The sequence below is a fragment of the Gorilla gorilla genome, chromosome 16 (assembly GCF_029281585.2).
Source record: "Gorilla gorilla gorilla isolate KB3781 chromosome 16, NHGRI_mGorGor1-v2.1_pri, whole genome shotgun sequence".
NCBI lineage: Eukaryota > Metazoa > Chordata > Mammalia > Primates > Hominidae > Gorilla > Gorilla gorilla.
In genome coordinates this window covers 25,737,872-25,755,175 of record NC_073240.2, presented here as the reverse complement: position 1 = coordinate 25,755,175, position 17,304 = coordinate 25,737,872, and the positions used below count along the sequence as shown (strand labels likewise).

Genomic DNA, 17,304 nt, shown 5'->3' with positions numbered 1-17,304 from the left:
AGTGAAGTGCTGTAATTGTTTTATAAACTACGGTTCAAGAAATCCATTGATGAGGAAGTTATAAATTGTAGAGAGACACTTGAAATTTTTCCTGAAGTGCTAGTTTTCTAAAGACTAAGGAAAATCTATATTAAAAAATTTGTGTCCTAAAGTTAGAAATATAAGTAATGATCCCTGCAAGCTATATTACAAATTCAATTCTTTAATCTATAACATTCTTGATCTCTGTTTTTCTTCATTCTCATTCACCCTTTTAATCACACAAATGGTGATAATACATAGTCACTGTAGAAGCAGATGCATTGTGATCTTCACAAAATGCTTTGTTCTGTCCCCTTGCTACTCTGGCAAACTCTACTTTTGGACACTAGGATATTGAAATTAGTTTTCCTGTATCCTTGGGAAAATATTAAGTGAAGAAGAAACTCATACAATTCATAATTTAGGACTTTGACTGAAATTTCACCTATAGTTTTAAACTGCAGGAAGGTTGAATTGCATGAACATGAAGTAATGATGTTAAATATAGGAGCCATTCATCCATTGAACTACAACTCCTAATCAGGCTAGAGTGTGGAGACAGCATGTTGGAATGTTTGTCTCATATTGTGGTCTAACACTTGGGTTTGTTTGCAATGACATCTTTTTTTAGAATTGTGGTGGCCTTTGTGAATTTAGTGGCTTAGTATATTGTGGGAAATCATGCCTTCCATGCTGTTAAAGCACTTGTTTGGGCACTCAGTGCTCAGCACTCTGTCCTTTCCATGCCAATATGGCAGCAGAGTTTTGTGTATATTGCCTGTTTTCCTTTAAACTTGAGAACTCAGAACCACCATAAAGGCAATAGTCTTGGCTTTGTCTATGTCTGTGTGAGTGCAGCATGCAGACTCACGGCTTGGTAGGCTTTGTAGGCATGGTTCTTTGACATAACCCTGGTGCTAACACCGCAGAGTGCTGTGAACTATGAACAGGGACCTATGTGGGGGATAGCTGGACAGTTCTTCCTGCTGTGAGATTCTTTGTTTAGCCAGAACACGTGCAGAGTCACCGTTTAGCCTGTGTCCATCTCTTAGATCACTGTATGGTGGGGCGAGATCTGTTACATACTGCTTTTTCTTGTATCTACTGAGCTTTCTCCAGCCATACACAGCATATACTGAATCACTCACATGACTTCACCTGCCAAAAACCAGTTGTCTACAGATTCATATCGGGGTCTTAGTAAGCAAGCATTATCATCAACCACCATATTTAGAAGCACTGTTTGTGTGCCCTACTCATCTGCTGCCAGGATGACATTTATTCTGTGGTCTTTGACTTTGGAAATGGACAATATAATTCCAAGATGTGAAGAGCAACAGAATATATGGTCCCAAATAATTCATGACAAGAAAAATAGAAATTATCACAGTGATCTGATAATCAGTTGAAGAACAAATCCCTGTACAAAGGGAAATAAAACACTCTCCTGATTGTAGAAATACAATTTGTGTTCCCTGTCGCTGACATTTTGCAATATCGGCTTCTAATGTCCAGCACTCATTTTTTCCAGAAAGGCTTTAGTGGAATTATGTGAATAAACTGCCAGACAATGTCTGAAAATGGGGTGTCCTGGGATATATGAGGAAAAGGCACCTCTCTCTGAAGAAGTGGTTACTGACACTTAAAATGTTCCTGGGTAATGAGTAGCAGGATTTCAAAGGCAAAAATGGATGAGAGTCCCTGGAGCTAACTGTGTTTAACTGAAGCAGGTGCACCTGGGTTCAGAATGGTGGCTAAATTAGGAAAGCTGTGCTGCTGTTCTTTCCCTACTTGCCCACCCCATCTCCTGAAACCAAGTTAATGTGCTTATGTATTTTTGTTGGTTTTTGCTTTCCACCAAAATATTATTTCAAAATTATTTTGAAATCATATTTGACTTACAGAAGGAGGTATAATATATATAGTGCAGAGAGTTTCATATACCTTTCAGCTTAAAGGAATATTAACACGTTATATAACCATAGACTATTCATGAAAACTGAGAAATTGACAGTGTTATAAAACTATCAATGGAACTACAGACTTTATTCATAGTTTTCTTCAGGTTTCCAATAATGTCACTTTTCTATTCCAGTATCTAATCTAGGATATCACATTACATTCAATGCCAGGTGTATTACTTAGTTATTGTTGCATAACAAATTCCCACACATCTTGGTGGCTGAAAAGCACATACACATTACTCACAGTTTCTCTTGGTCAGGAATCTAGATGCAGAAGATGGCCAAGGCTGAAGTCTCCCCTGAAGGCTCACGTGGAGAAGGATCCTCCCCAGGCTCACATGATTGTTGTTAGGATTTAATTCTGGTTCCATGTTAAGATGACTTCAATAGGAATTTATTTTATACCTTTAAAGAATTAATACAAATTCATTACGAATTCTCTAAAAACATTAAACAACAGCAATGACAGTGGTGAAGAGATCACTCCCTATGCACACTATGAGGTATTTTATCCTCATACCACAATTAGGCCAAAACATTTCAAGAAAGGAAAATTAAGACCACTATGCCTTATGAATAAAGAGGCAAAAATCCTCAAGGAAATAATAGCAAAACAAATCAGCAACATGCAAAAATATTATACACTATGGCTAAGGGTATTTCCTCAGGAATGCAAATTTTGTTCAACATACAATTCATGCACTGTATTAATGGAATAAAGCACGGAACCTGCACGATCATCTCAAAGACAAAGAATAAGCACTTGACAAATCAAAAACACATTCATGATAAAGATATGCAGCAAATTAGGACTGTAAAGAAACTGTCTTCACTTTAAAGCATCCAAAAAAATAAAAACCCTCACATGATATAAAAGTTTGCTGAAAGGCTCAATACTTTTGCCAAGATTAGAAATAAAACAAGGAATTTCATTCTGGCCACATTTTTTCCCCACATTATGCTAGAGGATGTAGCAAGGACAATTAGTAGAGAAAAATGAATATAAGAAATCTAGCATAAAAGAAAGTAAAACTCTGTTGGCAATTGACATGATTTGTGTACAGAACATCAAAATGACTCTAATAAAATAGAATGCAAATTAAAATATAAGTTCAATACAGTTCCAGTACACAAGGTTAGTATATAGAAATATGTACTTCTATATACTAGAAATTAACAAACTAAACAAAAATCTCAGAAACCCATGCTATTTAAAATAGCATCAAAAAGGAAAAATACATAACAATAAATTTAACAAAATACGCATATGACATGTATATTAAAACTGTAAAATATATTAAATGTAATTAATAAAAGTCTAAAAAATGGACAAATGTTGAATGATCATTGATTAAAAGGCTTGATATTATTAAGTTGACAATACTTTTTCTATGACTGTATAGATTTAATGCAATTTCCATGAAAATCCCAGGTGACCTTTTTTCACTAACTTGTCAAACAGATTTTAAATTGTATATATAACGCAATAGAGAATTGTTAAAATAATTTCGAAAAAAAAACTGAATTTGTCAAATAGACTCATACTTCCTGATTTTAAAATTAAAGACAAAGCCATACTAATTAACATGTGTGATGTAGACATACAGATAAATAGAATAAAATTGAATACCAAAAAGTTAACCTTTACATTTAAGGTCAAATAATTTTACAAGGGGTCCAAGTAAATTCAATATGGAAAAGTATTTTTTTCATCAATGGATTCTGGGACAAGTCGACATTATCAACATCAACAGGCAAGTTAAACTCCTCCCTCACAGTATATGCATAAATAGTTCAAATTAGTCACTGATATGATTTGGACTTGTGTCCCTGCCAAAATCTCATGCCACACCGTAATCCCCAATGTTACAGGAGGGGCCTGGTGGGAGGTGATTGGATAATGGGGGAAGATTTCCCCTTGCTGTTCTCATGACAGTAAGTGAATAAGATATCGTTATTTAAAAGTGTGTAGGACCTCACCCTTCTTTCTCTTCTTCCTTCTCAGGCCATAAAAGATGTGTCTGCTTTCCCTTCTCTTTCTGTCATGATTGTAAGTTTCCTGAGGCCTCCCCAGCCATTTTTCCTCTACAGCCTGCAGAACTATATGAGTCAATTAAACCTCTTTGCTTTATAAATTACCCAGTTTCAGATAGTTCTTTATAGCAATGCAAGAAGGCTAATACAGAAAATTGCTACTGGGAGTGGGGCATTGCTATAAAGACACTTGAAAACATGGAAGTGACTTTGAAACCGGGTAATGAGCAGAGGTTGGAACAGTCTAAAGGGGGTCAGAAAAAGATAGGAATATGAGGAGAAGTTTGGAACTTTCCAGAGACTGGTTAAATGGTTGTGACCACAATGCTGATAGTGACATGGGCTATGAAGTCCAGGCTGAGGTGGTCTCAGATGGAGATGAGGAACTTATTGGGAACTAGAGTAAGGGTCACTCTTATTATGTTAGCACAGAGACTGGTGGCATTGTGCCCCTGCTCTAGGGATCTGTGGAACTTTGAATTGGAGACTGATGATTTAGGGTATCTTGTGGAAGAAACTGCTAAGCAGCAAAGTGTTCAAGATGTGGCCTGGCTGCTTCTAACAGTGTATTGTCATAGTGTGAGCAAAGGGATGCTATGAAACTAAAACTTATATTTAAAAAACAGGCAGAGCATAAAAGTTTAGAAAATTTGCAGTCCAGCCATTTTGTAAAAAAGAAAAACCTGACCAGGCACTATGGCTCATGCCTGTAATCCCAGCACCTTAGGAAGCTGAGGTGGGTGGATCACAAGGTCAGGAGTTCAAGACCAGCCTGGCCAATATGGTGAAACCTCTTCTCTACTAAAAATACCAAAATTAGCTGGGCGTGGTGGCACATGCCTGTAGTCCCAGCTACTCAGGAGGCTGAGGCAGAAAAATTACTTGAACCCGGGAGGTGGAGGGTGCAGTGAGCTGAGATCGCACCACTGCACTCCAGCATGGGAAACACAGTGAGACTTGTCTCAAAAAAAAAAAAAAAAAAGTAAAGCAATAAAAGAAGAATCCATTTTCTGGGGAGGAATTCAAGCCAGCTGTAGAAATTCGCATAAGAGGAGCCAAATTAGCCAGGCACAGTGGCTCACGCCTGTAATCCCAGCACTTTGGGAGGCTGAGATGGGTGGATCACGAGGTCAGGAGATTGAGACCATCCTGCCTAACAAGGTGAAATTCCAACTCTATTATAAAATACAAAAAATTAGCCAGGCATGGTGGTGGGTGCCTGTAGTCCCAGCTGCTCGGGAGGCAGAGGCAGGAGAATGGCGTAAACCTGGGAGGTTGGAGCTTGCAGTGAGCTGAGATTGCACCACTGCACTCCAGCCTGGGTGACAGAGCGAGACTTGTCCATCTCAAAACAAAACAAAACAAAACAAAACAAAACAAAACAAAAAAGAGAAACCGAATTTTAATACCCAAGACAATAAGGAAAATGCCTCAAAGCCACTTCAGAAACCTTCCCATCAGCCCCTCCCATCATAGGCACAAAAGCCTAGGAGAAAATAATGGTTTCAAGGACCAAGCCCAAGGCCTTGGTGCCCTGTGCAACCTTGGGCCACTGCTCCCTGTGCCCCAGCTCCTCCAGCTCCAGCTATGATTAAAAGGTCCCCAGATACTTATCAGTCCACTGCTCCAGGAGGTGCAAGCCATAATCCTTGGCAGTTTCCACGTGGTGTTAAGCCTGAAGGTACACAGAGGGAAAGAGTTGAGGCTTGGGAGCCTCTGCCTAGGTTTCAGAGGATGTATGGAAATGCCTTGATGCCCAGGCAGAAGTCTGCTGCAGTGATGGAGCCCTTTGGGAAAACCTGTACTAGGACAGCACAGAGAAGTATAGAGTTGGAGCCCCGAGAAACAGTCTCCACTGGGGGCCTAGTGGAACAGTGAGAAGAGAGCCACTGTCCTCCAGAACCCAGAGTGGTATATCCACCAACAGCTTGCACTATGTGCCTGGAAAAGCCACAGGCACTCAATGGCAGCCCTTGAGAGCAGCCATGATAGATGAGCTCTGCCAAGCCAGAGAGGCAGAGCTGCCCAAGGCCTTGAAAGCCCATACCTTGCATCAATGAGGCCTGGATGTGAGATGCAGACTCAAAGGAGATCATTTTGTAGCTTTAAGATTTAATGACAGCCCTGCTGGGTTTCAAACTTGCATGGGGCCTGTTGTCACTCTGTTCCAGCTGATTTATAACTTTTGGAATGAGGGTATTTACCCAACGCCTGTACCCCCATTTTATATTGAATGTAATGACTTTGCTTTTGATTTTACAGTCTCATGGGTAGAAGGGACTTGCTTTATCTCTGATGAGACTTTGGACTGTGGACTTTTGAGTTAATGCTGAAATGAGTTAAGAGTTGGGTGACTATTGAGAAGGAATGATTGTATTTTGCAATATGAGAAAAAACATGATATTTAGGAGGGGCCAGGGGCAGGATGATATGGTTTAGATTTGTGTCACCTCCCAATCTCATGGCAAATTGTAATCTCCAATGTTGGAGGAGGGGCCTGGTGGGAGGCGACTGACTCATGGGGGTGGATTCCCCCTTTCTGTTCTTATGATAGTGAGTTATCACAAACTGTGGTTGCTTAAAAGTGTGTGGCACTTCCTTCTTCTATCTATTCCTCTTTCTCCAGCCATGTAAGATGTGCTTGCTTCCCCTTTTCCTTCCACCATGATTGTAAGTCTCCCCAGTCATGCCTCCTGTACAGTCTGTAGAATTGTGGGTATATTAAACCACTGTTCTTTATTAATTACCCAGTCTCAGGTAGTTCTTTATAGCAGTGTGGCAACAGACTAATACAATCATACACCTAAAAAGCCAAAACTAAAAACAAAAACAAATTATTTAACAAAGGTTAAACAATGATTTCTAAGATATGACAACTAATGCACAAGAGGAAGGAGACAATAGATATATTGAAACATCACTAATAACATATATCATAATGTAAAGTACATAACAAAAGAAACAATTTAAAAATGGGAGAAAAGTCTTTGTATGTCAAATAGCCAATAAGAATTTATAATCCAGAATATATTACAACATCTTAAAATGCAAAAATCCAAAGGCAAATGCTCCAATCAAAAATAGAAAATTTGAACAGTCATGTCTCCAAAGAAGCTATGGTAATGTTTAATAAGCATATGGAAAGATGCTCAATGCCTCTGTCATTAGGGAAATGCAAATCCCAACCATAAGATATCCTTTACTAATCCTAAAGGCATATTAGTAAGTCCAAAAAGCAATTTGGAAAAAGCAAAATACTTTTTTTTTTAAAAATAATATATGACACTCTAGAAAAGGCACAAGGATAGAGAAAGTAAAGAGTTTATTGGTTAACACGGTCTCAGCCAAAAGGAAAGACAAATCTGTAAAGATAGAAAATTTCCTTTTGTATATTATTATGTATGCTACTGTAATGTGGATAAAAGGTACAGTTTTTCAACTCCCACAAAACTTTATAACACAAAGAGTGAACCTGAAAGTATGTAAATTAACAAAAAAGCTTATTTAGTAGATAGGAACAGCTCAGGAAGAAATGCAGAGAAAATACTTTATACAAATCTATGAAATAATCCACTGAAGGAAGGGGAAAAAGAAGCTGACCTAAGCAACTGACATAATAAGTGCAGATTCTGTCTAAAGGCTAAAGGATTTATACATAAGCAGTTGGTATACATAAACAGATGGTAAGGGTGTTTCTCGTGGGGTTGTATGTTTCTTATTCCGAAACCACTATGCGTACATTTTCAGGTGGTTAAATATTACAGTGGTAGGCTACATACAGATTAGTGAGATGGGTAGACAGATTCACATGATGCTGAATAAGATCGTGTGGGACTGAGGACGCTGCAGGAATTCATGTTTAATTTAATGCAGATACATATGGAGACTTGTAGAAATTTGTAAACATATGTCTATATTTACTCTTTGCTCTGTTAGCTAACAAGGCCTCCAATCAACACATTCCCCAGTAACAATGTGTACAACCAGTGAGTGCCCAAATCTTCATTTTAAATTTCATTCTCCAACAAAAAAGGTAGGGATCTGTGAGAAAAAGGTCAATAACAGACTTGAACAGGGACTAAATACAATCAGCCTGGAGTATCTAGTGGTGATCAAACAAGACAAAATGCTCAACAACACTGCAACCAATGAATCAGCCACATAACAATATCAAATCGTAAATATGGTGGTATTTCAAAATGACAGGGGACTCAATTGAAAGACTTTCTGATGGCATTCAGCCTCATACTGAGGGTTTAACCAAGGTTTTCTCTAGTTTCAGCATTTTGGACTTAGACTATGGTACCCAACAAGCATCCTAGGATCTCCAGCTTTACACGGCATGTGGTGGAAATGGTCAGCCTCCATAATCATGTGATTCAGTTCCCCTAAAAATCCCTATCTATCTATCTATCTATCTATCTATCTATCTATCTATCTATCTATCTATCTATCTATCTATCGCTAGCTCCTACGTATCTATCCTATTGGTTCCGTTGCTCTAGATAACCCCGACTAGTATAGACTTTGGTAGTAAGAACGGTTCTATAGGAAGAGAATTTTAAGCTTGAGTGTCCTTAATCAAATTTGGGGTATCCAGAATAGGCTTTCTAATCTGATTGGACCTAAATTCTAAGAACTGTACTTCTAACAGTAGAAAGAGCAATGACAGTCAATGACATGAACTGTTTTTAGAGATCCCCAAAATATCTGCATTTGATACTCTTAATTAAGCACTGATAAAAGGCAAGGTACTTGTTTACTCTGTATGTGATACAGACGTTTGTGTAAAACCATGAAACATAATGATGACAGGTTTATTGCTTCTAATTCACTGGGAAATTTGATGAAAGACAATAATGAGCTTAGGGATTCAATTATGCAGAACCAGCTCCACATAAACAGCCTAAGAGTTTCTACCTGTGCTCTGAGCCAGAAAACTCTCTTGTAGCCACAGGGAAGTATTTGCTAAAAGTCAAACACAAGCCCTTATCATGCCACTGGCTGAATGACAGGAAACATTGAACTCCTCAGTCTGGCAGGGTGTCTACTGTTGAAGTGGAAGTTGATAAGGAATAGCATCCTGTAACTTGGGATGAGGATGGATGGGAAGACTGATGTGGCTGGGGACATTGATCTCCTAAATTCTAATGAGTTTTTATTGCCAGCAGAAGTGGCCTCCTTACAGCCACCCCCTTGGCAATGGCCTTCCCACACAAGGTGATGTAGGCCTTTCCATATATGTCTGAGTAGCTTACATCTACAATGCCTAAGGAAACGGTAATGGCTTCCCCTGAAGCAGCTGTCAAACAATACATTGGTGATTATCTTCAAGACCTACCCCTGACAGCTGTGTTTCTTCTAGACTCATGGTGAGACTAAAGTTACAACAGGCCCCTAAAGCTGATGGATAGTATTTCCCATGAGGAAGTGTGATCTATGTCAAAAAAGCTACCTGAGTTTTCTAACTAATGCAAACAGAAATCTGAAGACCCTATGTGGAAATAAAGATTATGGGTGTGGATAGCGGGGTGTGGTGGCTTGTACCTGTAGTCCCGGGTACACGGGAGGCTGAAGTGGGATGAATGCTGGAACCCAGGTGTTTGAAGCTGCAGTGAGTGACGACCGTACCACTGCACTCCAGCCTGGCCAAAAGAACAAGACCTCATCTGTAAGAAACTAAAACAAGAAAAAAAAGTGTTGATAACAGTAGAAGGAATATAAACTTGAATCAGTTCAAATTTAATGATATGGGGCCATTAAGCAGATATTCTGGTTTAAGGTTGCAGCTTGGGTGTTTAAGGATGGTATTATCAGTTTTATAATTGGTTGGCTGAAATATAGTTCAACAGATGTATGACCATGAGCAAGTCGGTGATTCCCCCATCTTCACTGCATTCTGTTGGATGAAGGTATTCATAGGCCTGGGGAGACAGGAATGCTAGAATGGATTTGCCACTTAAAAGCAACTTACAGCAGGGCATGGTGGCTCATGCCTGTAATCCCACCACTTTTGGAAGCCGATACAGGTCCCTCACTTGAGGTCAGGAGTTTAATACCAGCCTTGCCAACATGGTGAAACCCCATCTCTACAATAAAACTACAAAAATTAGCCAGACATGAGGCACACACCTGTTGCCACAGCTACTCAGGAGGCTGAGGCAGGAGGATGGTTTGAATCCAGGAGGCAGAGGTTGCAGTGAGCTGAGATCATGCCATTGCACTCCAGCCTGGGCAAAAAAGGTGAGACTGTGTCTCTAAATAAATAAATAAATAAATAAATAAATAAATGTAACTTACCGGTATTGATAGACTCCAGAAAACATACTGTTTATCGGGACTTTGTTGGGTAGATTTGTGTGGGGAGCTGGGAACAACTGAAGACCTCTTTGATCTCTCTTCTCTGTAGACCAGAGCTTAATATAGAATCCACAGTACACCAACTGGAAAATCAAAATGCAATGGGAATAACTGGGTTTCAGGGAAACTTGGGAGCAAGTAGCAACACTCAGTCTTCAAAGACAAGGTTGGCATAGTTATCTCAATGGACAGCAAAGGCAAAGCAACAATCAGGTTCATCTGATTCCTATATATCTATGTTGCTGGCTAGTTTATAATAGTGTCCTTGGAATTCAAGTACACAGGTAGCCTACCAAATGCTTACTTGATTTGAAAAAGCAGAAAATCTTTAGATCAAATGAACAAGATTCTGCCTCAAATCCTAAGAACTAGAGACTCACAGAACCTCACTCAATTCTCACAATTGAGCCAGTATGGAAGAAATTTTGTATGCAATTAACTAAGCCATAATTAAAAAGGAATTGTTAATAATAGTCTTTCTAAAGAATGGTCCCCTATGCTAAATCAAGATTTTCTTAAGATATCAATTTACTCTTAATAAAATTACAGTAAATTTTGATTTTCTGTTCTATAATCTACTTCTTTTGAAAACTTATGAGATTCATACCTCAAATGTTCAACTGTTGTCTTGCTGCTATCAGCTTTTTCTCCCTTTGATGTGGCCTGGGATGATAACTCTATCCTTCAGCTTCTTGTCAGCTCCTGTAACTTTTCTCCTTAGTTCTAAATGTTGTTGTGGCTGATGCTGAAATATTTTATCTTAGAGGTCTATAAAAGAAACGTTTTCCTCCAGGATAACCTGATTCTGTACTCTTGGGTTTTTTTGTTGTTGTTATTTTGTGTCTAAACTTTCACTGTAATCAGGAAACTTATCATGCAGCTAATAAGAGTCATGTATTCCCCAGTTTTACTCAAAACCTTGTACACACTCTTCCCATGTTTGATTAAATTCAAGCACTTTTTATCTTAAGTTGTACTTCCAGATTATCTAAATGGGCTTTCTTCTAAGGAGAGGCAGTCACACTAAAAAAGGTTTTCCTTTGACTTTTTGGTAACTGGCTTAAGAAACAAGATTTTACGTTTTATCAAGATAGTTCCTATGCTGCCTTTATTAAGTGTTTAATTGCTTTTTAAAAACCCCTGAAATTTGAGAGGAGTAAGGATTTTATACCCGTGTAACTTTTTCTATTGCCTTTAAAGTCTTTCAATGATCACTCTGCTTAAATGAATAACTATTCATTTACAAGGAACTGTGGTTTACTTTTGATCAAATGTTTTAAGCTTTCTCACATCTTTCACAGACATCTCCAAAACTGAATCCTAAATTAAGTCTCTGACTGATTGCTGGGGCTTATCAAAGCTAAAAAACATTAATCACTGTGAAGTGTATCACCACCTCCAACACCCTGAAGAAGTTCTTCTCAGGTGCTATTAACTAATCTTTGTGGTGTTAAGGTACAAGGAATTGACTCCCGGATACATGTAGCTCCTCTAAAGAAGACACAGACTCCTGCCAGCATCTAACATCAAACTCAACTTAACCAAAGCCTCATCTTTAGACTCAAGCAAAGGCAATAATCAAAGTACACTGCTTTCATGCAACACAGGGACAGGCCTGTATTATACTTTATTTAATAATTTACCTTCTATCTGAAATAGAAATATAAGAAACATAATTTATTCTGTGCCTTACTACTAAATAATTTAAATATTTATCTACCTATAGGCTTCCTTTTCTGTCACTCGTTCTTTTCTTTCAGATGGAGTCTTGCTCTGTTGCCCAGGCTAGAGTGCAGTGGCGTGATCTTGGCTCACTGCAATCTCTGCCTCCCGGGTTCAAGCAATTTCCCTGCCTCAGCCTCCTGAGTAGCTGGGACTACAGGCGCATACCACCACGCCCAGCTATTTTTTTGTCTTTTAGTAGAGACGGGGTTTTACCATGTTGGCCAGGATGGTCTCGATCTCCTGACCTCGTATGCCCATCTCAGTCCTATCACTCCTGGAACAAGACAAGGCTTATGGCATTTTTTGCTAAAATGTTGTTAATGGTGAATACTTTGTTTCATTAATATATCCAGAATTTTAAGCTGTTCAATTTCTCAGGGACTATCATGGAAGGTACGAATGCATGAGATTCTAAGGGCCGGTTCTTGTGGAATAAAATTAATTCAGACCCCCCAAATAAAGGATGGGCATACAGATGCCTAAACTGCTAAATAAAATACTTATGTTATCTATAGCTATGGTTCCTATAAGCCAAGATTACAACAGCTCAATGCATAAAGTTCAGAGACAATTCAGTTATATAACCTTACCTTTTGACTTTTAGTTTTTGGCTCTTACATTGCTTAAAAGGGGTTTTAAGGACTAATGACAGCCTGCCAGCATTCATTCCAGTCTGGCCTACAACATTTAATTGGATATAAGACTGTTGATTCTAAGTCCCTTGGCCATAGTGGTCGCCCCAAGGTACATGATGGACACAGGTCAGGTAGCACGCCGCTCTGCCATTGACATGACAGAAAATAAAAGTGTGGCTACCCATACTGCCTCTGGCATACCTTGACAAAAAAGGAGAATATAAACTATAAAATAAAGTCCTAAGCCCCTACCAACTTAATGGACACTCCCTACACCCATGTTAGCCAAAGCAACCTGAAAAACTAATTCAGGCCATGACAACCAGAGGGGTGATGAACAGGCTTCACTATACCTTCCTCCCATTATGGGAATTTAGGCACAAATGATCAGCATTAACGTTACAATAAAAACTGTAAAACAGACTCTTTATAACAATAAAACACCAAACTATGAACAGGACCTAAGAACATGCCAGGCAAGAGTGAAGTCTGACATTCCTACACTTTAAAAAAAGCAGACTATGTTTACAACTGCCACAAGGTTTCTGTGTTTCTCTAGCAGCCAAGCAAGCACTAGCCTCAAGATAAGCTGACTGACTGACCCCAGCCACGTTCCACCAGGCATAACTACAGATTGAAGTAGACAAGAGACGAATTTTGGTAATTTTCTCCTGATAAAAGATTACTCACCATAAGTAGTTTTGGCCGGTTTACAGTAAATGCACACTTGTATGCCTTTGTCTAAAAAGAACTTTTGAAATATAGGGCATAATTATAATACATTTAAAAGTTAAGTCTCTGCCCCAAAATCAATGAGTCATATGTTCCACGGATATTTGTTAATACACATAGGTCAGCACCACCTTCATGAATATTTACAACTCCTCCTGTGGCCTGTTAAGTATGTAGAGTTAACCAACTTGGCCTCATATCTCCACAGGAGCTCTGGGTAAACTGACATTTGGGGATTTGCATTATAATTAAGACTAAATGCTGTGTGTACTTCCTGGATAACTCCAGAAACATATCCTCAGCCCTAAAAGACATGCACAAGCAAACTAATGCTATGTCTAATCTCATGATGTCTTTAAACCATATGGCTTTAGATATCTTCACTGCAGCCCAGGGTGGCACTTGTGCATTCATTAAGGCTGACCATTTTACACACATACACACACACACACACACACAAGATTATTCTCACAATATAACCCAAGCTATGCATGCAGATACCCATATTTCTGCTATAGATGCCCTCTTTCCAGACTCTATGGCATCATGATTTAGTCAGCTTCCTGGTGCATAAAATACTTTTATATGTATTATTAATACTGCTAAATGCCCTCTTCAGCTGCTATGAATTTTATTGCTGTTGTACACTCTGCATGGAGATGCAGGAAATCATTCTCAGAAATTCTTGGATCCTCACACCATACATGCACAGTAAGTTCCTACTGAAAACTCAAGAATATTTCCAACTCCAGGTACACAGATTCCATTCTCATGCTCTATAACTAGACCACTTTCAGTAGGAAGCAGACCAAATGAATATGATGCTCCAATTGCATAAAAATAAAGTGGAATTTGACAGTGGGGTGTTGTAACCAAGTACTTCATTTTCCTTAAAAAGTATTTACTTTTTCTTTTTCCTGTGTGTTCATGTCTTACTTAGCTCCTTAGAAATGCAAATTCAAACTTTTCCTTCCTTCCTTTCCACCAGCCAAACCACCAGCAAGCACTGTCAGCTTATCTAAGTATATGTTTGTTTAGAAATTTCCAAATCTTGAATGAAAATAAGCATCCACCAGAATTCTCCTCCACAGAGAGATTGTCTCAAGACATCAGTTAATCCACAACCTGACTCTGTCCCCAGTGATGCTGGGCAGGCTAACGAATGACCCATGACTAGAGATAAGTCATCCATCGAGTCATGTAGATCCTACACCTCCCCACCCCTTCTGCATGCCCTGCTTGCCAATTTTTCTTCTTAAAACTCTGTTTTCTGCCAAGAAAACTTATATGATTCCTTTAGATACGAATCCAGCCCTTCCACATTGCTAAGCTCTGGAAATAAAGTGACTTTCTTTTTTTTTTTCAAGACGGAGTCTCGCTCTGTACCCCAGTAGCTGGGATTACAGGCGCATGCCACTGTGCTCGGCTAATTTTTGTATTTTTAGTAGAGACAGGGTTTTGCCATATTGGCCAGGCTGGTCTTGAACTCCTGACCTCAGGTGATCATCCTGCCTCAGCCTCCCAAAGTGCTGGGATTACAGATGTGAGCCAGCACGCCCGGCCAGTGACTTTCTTTTTACTACCCTTCTGTTATTTGATTTTGCAAGTGGCCATGGCCAAACCTGGGTTTGGTAACAAAATGGTGCCAGGCTGTAATACGACAGACGAGGGGCACTTTTTTTTTTCCTTAAAGCCGGATCTGTCAATTCTGTTTACAGCACTGAAGCCCACAGAGCCTGACTGCTGCCACACCTAGCAGGGCAAGTGCCCATCTATTATTACATATTCCCATAAAATACCAGTGTTTTGCTCTGTTAATTCCTCATATCTCACACATCTTGAACAAATGTCTCCAAACTTGCCTGTTTTGACTAAGAAAACAAAAGTAAAATCTAAAAAATTCACAAGTATGAAAACATTTTGAGACTATTAAACCGGATGAAAATGACAATAAATAAAAGATTGAAATTCATTTTTGGAAGCTAATGGCACAAAAATATTTTCTGATTACAGCACATGATGTACACACTTTCTAACTGGTAATTTTTCTATCACTGAGAACTAAAAACGAGTTTAATCATCACTCATCAAAAATAAGAAAATAATTCATATCTAATAGAATGGGTGATCCGTACAGAGAACTGTCATGTACACGTACACGGAGGTGAGGTGGAAGGAATTATGGAGTCCAGTCAATGTCTACATCTTTTGTACAAGGAGAAAATGAAACAACATCATGAAGTTCACACTGGCATGGTTAAGAAGACGTTGCTCCTTGCATTCAGATGTCAAGTCTAACTTTCCTGCCACACAAATCAATACCTTGTTAACCTTTCACATGTACAGCAAACTAAGCCATAGAATACAAAGTTTGACAGATCTTTTTAAGCATAAGAAGATCTTTTTAATGTGGGACAATTTTGCCTTGTGGCTTACAGAATAGTTTCTGTCCTTCTATTTAACCAGAGCTATTTAAGAGGAAATTTCTGGAAAATCAAAAAACAGAATGTGTAACGTCTGTTCTAATAAAAGTGATATTAACGTTCAATTTATGAAAGAGAAATAGTAAAGATGAAAATAATTGATATGGTTCATTGAAAAACAATTTTGAATGCATATTTAAAATAGACAAATAAAGGCCTTAAATCTACGATACAAAAAAAAAACATTTGGTTTTAGATGATGTTTATATGACCAAAAAAAGAGAATATTTATACAGAAGCATTTAAGACATTTGCACAACAAATTAAATCAACATCAAGGAGAAATATCACAATGTAAAATCTAAAGTCTTAAGGTGTCATTGGTCAGCAAGCAGAATCATTTTTGAACAAACTCAGCCTTTTTTAAAAGACTTGAATTCCCTACCTCACCCCACAACCAAGGCAGGGAGCTGCTGTCCTTGTACATGCAGAGCCCCCAGAGAGGCTCTGAGCTCAGAGGCTCCCGTGTGAACCTGCCTTTGTTGGGCGTGGTCTGGAGGGGGACTCTGTTCACAGAATCATCTACAGCAGGGTAGGAGGCAGCCAGGGCTGCCTCTCCAGGTTTTCAACAACCTTGGCTGTTGTCTAAGATACTAAATACATAAAGTGGGTAGTGGTGTTGGGAGACTGCCTAAGATTCACCAGGACATAGAGATTTCAGAGTCAATGGCAACATTCTAAAGTTGTATATCCACAGCCTCATTCAAGGTACATGTGAAAGGATTGCTGTAGGTGCAAGGCATGCAGGTCTGAACTTCTTTCACCTCATTATAGAGCAGCTCAGTGGTTAAAAGCACAGGCCCTGGGCCAGGGACAATGGACCACGCTTGCAATCCCTACGCTTTGGGAGACTAAGGAGGGTGGATTGCTTAAGGCCAGGAGATCTAGATCAGCCTGGGCAACAAAGAGAGACCTCCTCGCCACTAAAAAGAATTAAAAATTAGCTGGGCATGGTGGCTTGCACCTGTAGTTCCAGCTACTCAGGAGGCTGAGCGGGGAGGATCACTTGAGTCCACCAGCTCACACACAGAATGTGTTCCGTGTTTGTGCCACTGTATCCCAGTTGGCGTGACAGAACAAAATTATCTCTTAAAAAAGAAGAAAAAGAGCAATCTCTAGAGAGAAAATTCTTGAATAGACTCTGTTAATAATAAGAGTGTGGTACTTGCACAGAGATAGAATAAACAACCAATAACTTAAAAAACAGACATATGCATATATAAGCATATATTTAAGTTGCTGAATGGGGGAAACTTGGATTTTTATTTACATGTTCCAGGGTATTGAATATCCACAGGGGGAAATTAAAATCTGACCTATGACCTGACATTACACAAAAAATTAATTATA

General features: G+C 39.0%; 1 protein-coding gene across 1 annotated transcript in view; it reads right to left on the bottom strand.

Moving 5' to 3' along the window:
- Nucleotides 1-17,304, bottom strand: part of NPAP1 (nuclear pore associated protein 1) — a 207,983-nt gene that overhangs the window by 161,002 nt on the left and 29,677 nt on the right. Inside the window, exons 5-8 of the mRNA XM_063698419.1 lie at nucleotides 10,320-10,462; nucleotides 10,152-10,249; nucleotides 9,567-9,698; nucleotides 2,230-2,390 (exon numbers count right to left, since the gene is read on the bottom strand). The gene's annotated coding sequence lies outside the window, so the exon portion shown is untranslated. The remainder of the gene's footprint in view (nucleotides 1-2,229; nucleotides 2,391-9,566; nucleotides 9,699-10,151; nucleotides 10,250-10,319; nucleotides 10,463-17,304) is intronic.